Source organism: Silene latifolia, chromosome Y (assembly GCF_048544455.1).
Source record: "Silene latifolia isolate original U9 population chromosome Y, ASM4854445v1, whole genome shotgun sequence".
Classification (NCBI taxonomy): domain Eukaryota; kingdom Viridiplantae; phylum Streptophyta; class Magnoliopsida; order Caryophyllales; family Caryophyllaceae; genus Silene; species Silene latifolia.
Window position 1 is genome coordinate 41419516 of NC_133538.1, and position 8540 is coordinate 41428055.

The 8540-nt window shown below is 38.8% G+C and overlaps 2 non-coding genes across 2 annotated transcripts; both read left to right on the plus strand.

Annotated features, from left to right (window-relative positions):
* Positions 1 to 4376: 4376 nt before the first annotated feature.
* Positions 4377 to 4483, plus strand: LOC141634918 (small nucleolar RNA R71). Its single transcript, XR_012539632.1, has one exon. It is a non-coding gene; the product is annotated as a small nucleolar RNA R71 (small nucleolar RNA).
* A 2449-nt stretch (positions 4484 to 6932) lies between these two features.
* On the plus strand, positions 6933 to 7039 carry LOC141636328 (small nucleolar RNA R71). The gene has a single exon (XR_012540947.1). It is a non-coding gene; the product is annotated as a small nucleolar RNA R71 (small nucleolar RNA).
* The last annotated feature ends 1501 nt before the right edge of the window (positions 7040 to 8540 follow it).

Consider the following 8540-nt stretch of genomic DNA (forward strand, 5'->3'; position numbering starts at 1 on the left):
ACAAAGAGGAAAAAAGAGATTGGAAAGATCATACCAGGCGGTCTTCAATATCCTCATGTCTCAGATGTGGCGTAGTCAATCAATGTGAACAAGGATGAACAAACACAATATATACAAAAAATATATACAAGACTACACTACAAAGGAATGAACATGTTTTTGATTTTTCAATTTTTCAATTTTTTTTTGTTTTTTCGAAATTTTTGGTTTTTTTTTTGGATTTTGATTAAAATTCAAGTTAGAATTTCCCATCCTCACACTAGTATGGGCATTGTCCTCAATGGCCAATATGATAGGAAAATTATGCAATGAATATGCATGATTTCTTAACTAAATGCAAATTATACTAAGCTACACTACATGATGCATGTGTTTTTGTTATGGCGGAGAGCAAAATTTAAATTATCTCCCAATGCATATGCTTGTACTTCCCCAAACCAAAATAGACATTATTTCTAATGTCTTGAATTTCGGGGTAGTTCATGCACATGGAATGCAATGCATGAAACTAAAGACTCTCATCTTGGATTTTACAAAATGGGAACAATAAAAATGAACACCTTAAAAAGTCCAAGGTGTTAATCCTCCATGTTGCTAGGACTCCTCAAAATAAATGATCAAGATAAAATAAAAACAAGGGAAGTAGACAAACCATAATGGAGGTGTAAGAATGTAGGAGCCTCCAAATTTGCTAATCTTCACCCATCATATCATCATCATCAACATCCTCCTCTCTTGAGGTATCATGAACTTCCATAGATGTGGAATCGTGTCCACTCTCACTTTCACTTTCTTGTTCTTCCTCACTTTCCTCTTCCTCTTCTTGAGCTTCTTCTTCTTGAACCTCTTCTTGAACCTCCTCTTCTTGAACACCTTCTTGAACACCACCCTCTTCAACAACCATCTCCTCTCCACCCGGTCTTTCACCACTAGAGGTGCTAGGAAAGAAAACTTCCCTATCCGCCCAACTAGGCAAAGGACATGATGGATCAAGAAGTCCTTGCCTAGCTAGATCTAGGAGGGGCGGATATTGGGCCTTGTAAGCATCCACTCTATCATTGTAAGCTTGCTTGTGCATTTCCCTCATGAGTAGTGTCAAGTAATCATTTCCCACTTCGACATCCTTGGGTTTGAACTCTTGGTATTCAAATGGGTAAGGTGGGGTGATAATGGAGGAGGAGGGCTCGGCAATTTCGCCTCTTTGTTGTTGAATGATATACTCGGTCTCTTCGAAGAGTGGGAGAAGGTAGATCGGTCGGTGAACATTCAATCGGCAAATTTTGGAAGGCAAGGTGAAAGATCTAGCTTCATTGGTTAACCACCCATATTTGTCGTCAAGAGTGTCGTGCTTGACCCACTTGAACTTGTGAATCAAGGTGTCCATAGGGATTTGATTTTGTTGAATTTGGTTGAGGAAATTTGATTATTGTTGATGGATAGGATGAGGGTTTTTGGGGTTTTTGGGTAGTGGGTAGTGTTTGAATGTAGAAGAAATGAGAATGAATGAGGGAAGAGGGTAAAAAAGACCCGTTATATTTGAAACTACAGGGGAAGACGAGCGGCTTTGTCATCGGGACGGGCGGATTCTTCAATGTCTATCCCAGGAAAAGACGCCACGGGACGAGCGTCTTGTTTCTAAGACGAGCGGATTCCTCCTTGAGGGACGAGCATCTTTTTGGAGGGACGCTCGAATTCCTTTACAGAGAAATTACCAGACTTTTGCTACTGAAAAAGACGAGCGTCTTTTTAGAAGGACGGCCGTCCAGAATGAGACGAGCAGATTCTCAGCTGAGACGCTCGGATTCTCTTACAGACTAGTTTTTTGTATTCTGCAGCTCTGCCAGACGAGCGTCTGGTGACATTGGACGCTCGGGTTCTTCAAGACGAGCGGATTGTCCGTTTGGACGCTCGGATTCCTCCATGACCACACAGATTCAGGTCCATCCGTGGGTACTTCGTAACCCATGTCATTTTCATCTTCAATTCTCGTGTTCTTCATTTTAGGGGCACTACAAAGGCATGAATAGCCTAGGCAATTGCTATCCCCACACTAAGGTAAATCACTACACATCAATAAAATCATAAGTCCCTCCCTCACTTCTCTCAAAATGATGAATATCTTGATTAAGGCAAACAAATAAATCCAAAAATGACAAAAATGCAATGAAAAAATTGAAATGCAAGTTAGGGAGTTAGAATATTTACAAATGGTGGTTTAGGGAGGACTCCACCAAACTCTCATCCAATGTGACATGTCAAGGGGGCATGTTCAAGGTGTTGTTGATGTTACTCAACACCTTGAAGAAGTAATCAAAAGCTTGTTCATTATCATGATAAATGTCCTCAATAGATTTTTGCACTTGTTCCTCTCCATGATGGTCTTGGTTCATAGCATTACCAATATAGGGATTGAATATCCCTTCAAACTCATCATTCCAAAGACCGAAAACTTCGTCTACTTGGTCATTAAAAATTTCTTGAGTTGATAGAGACAACTCTCATTCTTTCATGTCTTGGCCAATAAGGCCATCCTCTTCACTTGTCATGGGTAAGCTTTTCAAGCTCTCATTGTTGCTATTTCCTTGCTCTTTTGATGGAGCATCATCAACTTTCTTTTTCCATTGGAATTTTGACTTCTTCCTATCATCCTTCCGGCTATAGTGATCAACCATAAAGCATGGTTTATGCAATTGGGGAGCTCTCATGGTCTTGTCAAGATTCAAAGTGATGGTCTCATCTCCCACTTCTATAGTAAGCTCTCTGTGCTTCACATCTATCACCGCACCCGTGGTGTGCAAGAAAGGTCATCCTAGGATGATCGGAATATTGGAGTCTTCTTCCATGTCAACAATGACAAAGTCCACCGGGATGAAGAATTTGCCAATTCTCACGGGAACATCTTCCCATATCCCTAACGGTGTCTTCGTTGTTCTATCGGTCATTTAGAGTGTGATGTTGGTACATTTAAGCTCTCTCATCCCTAGCCTTTTACTAACCGAATACGGAATCACACTCACACTTGCTCCTAAATCACACAAAGCCTTGTTGATCGTGGTGTCGCCAATGGTACACGGTATTGAGAAGCTTCCCGGATCTTTAAGTTTCGGAGGTGAACTCCGTTGAAGGATGGCGCTACTCACCTTAGTGAAGGCGATAGTTTCAAGCTTCCGGATTGACTTCTTTTTCGTAAGGATGTCCTTCATGTACTTGGCATAGGCCGGCACGTGATTGATTAATTCCGTGAAAGGAATCGAGACTTCTAACTTCTTCACAATTTCCATGAATTTTCCAAGTTGGTCATCAAACTTAGGCTTAGCTTGACGACTCGGGAATGGAAGTCTAATCACAATGGGCTTCTTCTCCTTTGCCTTTTCTTCATTTTTCTTTAAAACTTCTTGATTTGTTGGTTCTCCTCCCTTGGAGTTTTGCACAACTTCTTCCTTGTCACTAGCTTCCACAACTTCATCCTCAACTTTCTTCTTTGGTCCTTCATACCTCGTACCAATCCTCAAGTGAATGGCACTAACCGTTTTATGTCTTGGGGGATTACATTGAGGTGGTAATTGCCCCTTTTGTCTTTGAGAGTTTGAAGATGCTAGTTGGGTTAATTGAGTTTCCAACATTTTTGTGTAGGCTAGGATGTTGTTGATGGTGATGTCTTTTGCTTGGCTATCTTTTTGCATTTGAGTGAAAAATTCTTGTTGATTCTTTTGCATTTGGAGGACCGCTTTTTGAACATCAAAACCTTGGTGATTTTGTTGATTGTATGGAGTTTGATTTTGATAACCTTGGTTTTGGTTGAAAAGGGGTCTTTGCTTTTGGTTTCTCATGGGAGGTAGGGTGTATGTTGGTGAGGGTTTTGAACATTTTGGCTTTTGTATGAGAGATTTGAGTGGAATTTGGTGCTTTCATTGTAATAGTTGGAATAAGGGGTACCACTTTTATATGCTTGAAAGGCATTCACTTGTTCATTTGTTTCCCTACATTCACTTTGGCCTTGTCCCAAAGTTCCACAATTCTCACATATCCCACTTGGGATTGATGAAGATGCTACCATGGCATTAACATGATGCTTTGGTGATTTTGAGGCTTCTTCAAGTTTAGCCATAACCTTCTCAAACTTCAAGTTGATGGTATCAATATGAGCACTAAGTTGAGCACCCAATTAAGTAATAGAGTCCACTTCATCTTTTCCTCCTCTAGTAGCCTTTCGAGGTCTACTATATTGTGAATTATGGACCGCCATTTCCTCAATATTATTCCAAGTTTGATTATCGTCAACTTCGGTGAACATACCATTTGATCCCATGTTGAGAATGTTTCTTGAGTCTTCATAAAGACCATTCCAAAATTGTTGTACCAAGAACCACTCGCTAAGTCCATGATGAGGACATGAGCGACAAATTCCTTTGAATTTCTCCAAAGCTTCATACAAAGATTCTCCATCCCTTTGCTTAAAACCCGTAATTTGAGCTCTTAGCATGTTAGTCTTTTCCGAAGGGTAGAATTTTTTGTAGAAAGCTAGAGCCAACTTCTTCCAAGAGTCTATTCCAAGAGTGGTCTTATCAAGGCTTTTCAACCATTGTTTTGCAGTACCAATTAGAGAAAAGGGAATAAGACCCATCGAATTTGGTCTTGAGTTACACCGGTTTGTGAAATCGCATCACAATAGTCACACAAAGTTTCCATATGGGAATGAGGGTCTTCACTAGGCATCCCCCCAAATTGGCTTCTTTCGACTAATTGGATAAATGCGGATTTTGCAATGAAATTTCCGGTTAAGTGTTGTGGTGTGGTAGTACCATTGGGTAGATTCACCTCGGTTGATACGGAATGTGATGAAAACTTAGGCATTGTGGGTTGATTTTGTGATTGATTTTGTGTTGGGTTCTCCTCACCTTCTCTTGCAAAAGGGTTGATGAACTCAATAGTATTTGGTTGAATATCTACAACCTCACCAATACCTCTCAAATTATTTCTAGAAAGTCTTCTATTGGTTGTCAAAGTCCTTTAAATTTCGTGATCAATGGGTAACAAGTTACCTTGTGATCTTCTAGACATGCAAAATATCAAACAACTCCAAAATTATTAGAACAAACCTTGAGGAGTTTTACTTCCCCAAGGCAAAGAAAGACACAACTAATAACAATAAAAGAAAATCAAATCAAGTTAACACCGTCCCCGGCAATGGCGCCATTTTTGGTCGGACTCACTTGGAGCTTAGATTTCGGTTACTTGTCGTTAGGAGCACCTAGACCGAAACAATATTTATAACTTCACGAACAACTCTACTATTAGTAAAGAGGCAAGTAAAGGTCGGATCCCAAAGGACGGGTATTGATGTAGGATTTTTGATTGCAAGTAGCGGTGTCTAGGGGTGTCACAATTTGGGTTGAGATAAGAAGATCACTAAACTAAATAACAATTAAAGTAAGAGAGCAAGATGACTAAAATGAGATGTAAACAATTGATTAAAAGCACTAGGGTGTCATGGGGTCATAGGGGATTCATGGGAATTGATCATACAAACATATTCTCAAATTATAAGCAAGCAATTATTGTTGTGATAGGATCGAGTTGGTTTATATCTTACAATCCTAGGAAGGTTTGGGTCCCGGAGCCGAATCGATTAGATTGTAAAGCACCTCCAAGTCGACTTAATCCTCCCTACTCAACTATATGCATGGTCTAATGAGACTCGAGTTGGTTTATGTCTTACAAGTCTCATTGAAAAGGTAAGTGATGGGTAAAAAATGCAAGGATTCATAGGCTCGCATTTCATCAAACATAACATGTGCATAAGTTGAGATCACAACAAGCAAGCAAATAAATTATGAAAACATATTAAATTAAGCATGAATCATACCCCATGTTGGTTTCCCATAATTATCCATTAACCCTAGTTAAGGAAACTACTCACTCATTATCATGTTTAACATGTTAACAAGGTTGTCAATCATATTAACAAAGAAAAACATGATGAATAAATGAAGATGATTAACAATAATTAAAAAGGGATTAAGAGAGTTTTACCTAATGATGATTCCAAAATAATAATGGAAAGAATAAAAGACGTACTTGATGATTGATGGAAGGTTGTCAATCTCCCAATAAACCTAAATAATCTTCAATTACCCAAAATAAAAGAGGAACAAAAGAGAAATTAAGGAAATGAGATTTGTATTAATATTTGATTAGAAGTTGATTACAACATTAAGAAGAGATTAGAATGATATAAACTACACTAAAGATTGATAAGAAGAACATGATCATCTAATTAGAGTAATGGGGTATTTATAGTGGGGATTAGGTGCACAAATTAGGGTTTACTAAGTGCTTAAATGACGATTAAGCCCTTGAGGAATCGCTCCTCTCAAGAAAAGATGCGGGTCTCCTTTTTGCTAGTCTTCCAAAAATATGCGCATCTTCAATGGAGGGAAGAAGAGGACGTGTTGTCCTGTAACACAATCCGAGCGTCTAAGGGTCGGGACGGGCGGATTCTAAGATGGCTGGACGAGCGTCTGGGAAGCTTGGACGAGCGTCCTGGGAAGCTTCTGGATGGGCGTCCCGAGTGGTTGGACGAGCGGATTCTTTGTCAGCTTCCATTTCTTCTTTTCTTCTTCTCTTCTCCCAACAATCCTCCGGGATTTTGTCGGGGATGCAAGGATCTTCTTCATCATTGCCCATCTACTACTATATGTACAAAGGCCTTCTAGTCTTGTCTTCTCTTTGATGCTTGGTCATTAGATTCGATCAATTTAGCTCTATTTTGCCATGAAAATGCAAGGTTTTCACTCCTCTCCTACCAAGGAAACAAAACCTCAAAGATTATGCAAAACAAAGGACTAAAGATAGTAAATGACCCAAATATGCATTAAAAAGCATGGGAACGAGGCTAATTCGGGGACTAAGTATGCTCAAATATTGGTCACATCACATGGTGGGTGCATCTAGCAATCAAGTCATGAAAACGGTTCCATGTCTCTCCAGGAGATTCCTCATCTTCTTGTTGGAAAGTTGTAATCTCATTTCGGAGAATGGCCGTTTTTGAACAAGGGTAATATTTGGCAAAATATGCCTTTGCAAAAGCATCCCAAGTTGTGAATGTTTTTGGTGCATGAACATTTAGCCATCTATTCGCCTTGTCTTTTAAAGTGAAAGAGGACAACATGAGCCTTAGAGTGTCTTTGGAGACTCCTTTCTTTTCATCATGGCAACCTTGCTCTTGAATTTGCGAAGATGTAAATGGGCATCCTCGTCCACGCTTCCATGAAAAATAACCCTCTCAATCAATCTGAATTGGGCGGGATGAATCTAGAAATTATTTGGAGCAAAGGTACCAAAATTGATTTGTGAGGAGGAGCCATCCGGGTTTGGCACATTGATCTCTTAATGCCTCCATTTGAGGGTTTGGAATTGGTGTATTTGTTAGTGTTTGTGGTATGGTATTTAAGGGAAGCTCAAAATTATGAGAGGGGTTTTCTATGAGAGGATCAACTATGTCGTTTGTTGGCCCATGAGTGGTGGTTTCAAGGTGCAATTAGATGGATGTGGTTGTTTGGTTCAAGCTTGCTTGAGCAGATTCTCGTACCCTTGCTATTGTTATATTTGTTAAAGCTCGGAAAAGCCTCTCGGGGTCGGAATTTTGAAACAAAGAGTGATTCTTTCTCCTAGGCATGCAACTCGATTAACCGTTAGACTACTAGTGTTTTTTAGGCACTAGGGATTAGCAATAACACAAACTCTCTACAAGAAAACAAGTCACTGCTCAAATGGATAAACAACTACACTAAGACTAAGCCTAAGACTCTATGTTGGACCATATAGTTATATGCCTTTGTGTTTTGATAATGACAAGTGTATTTTATTAAATATATACTTGGTGATCGTAATCATTTGTTTAGTTGTGTAAGATTAAACATGGTTACAATTTGTGAAGTAAAGTTATAGTTAGATGAGTTATAACTTCAAGATCAAATTGAGCTTATGACAAAGTACAAGAACAAACTTCAAGGCTTCAAGCTTCAAGTCATGAAAGAAGCTTAAGTCAAGCTCAAGATGAAGATATTGTAATCAGAATGAAGAGGTGAACCATATAGTAAAGATCTCCAGGAAGATTAGCTAGTATAGGTCATGATTCAATAACGGTGTTAATAGACGTTATTTTAGCAAAGTAAAGTTATAGCTGTTTCACCTATAACTTTACTTACCAAACTTAATGTTATAGTTGTTTGATCTATAACTTTGAACTGCAATATGGATAACACGATTTTGAGTTTCAAAATAAAATATTTTCGTGATTGAAGTTTTAAATCTTTCAAAATAAAAGTGTTTTTTAGTAGTATGAGGTTTATACTTAGTTGAATTAAATAAATCTATGATTATCTTATTGATTAATAAAAAAACTTGTGAGTTGTCATGCTATCTATGGTTTTCATAGTTATTCACCACTAAACCCTAATTATCAAATCTAATATGTTACCTAGGGTTTCGGGCTTTGGATGGCCGGCTTATGAGCCGCTTTGCCACCTTATTCGAAT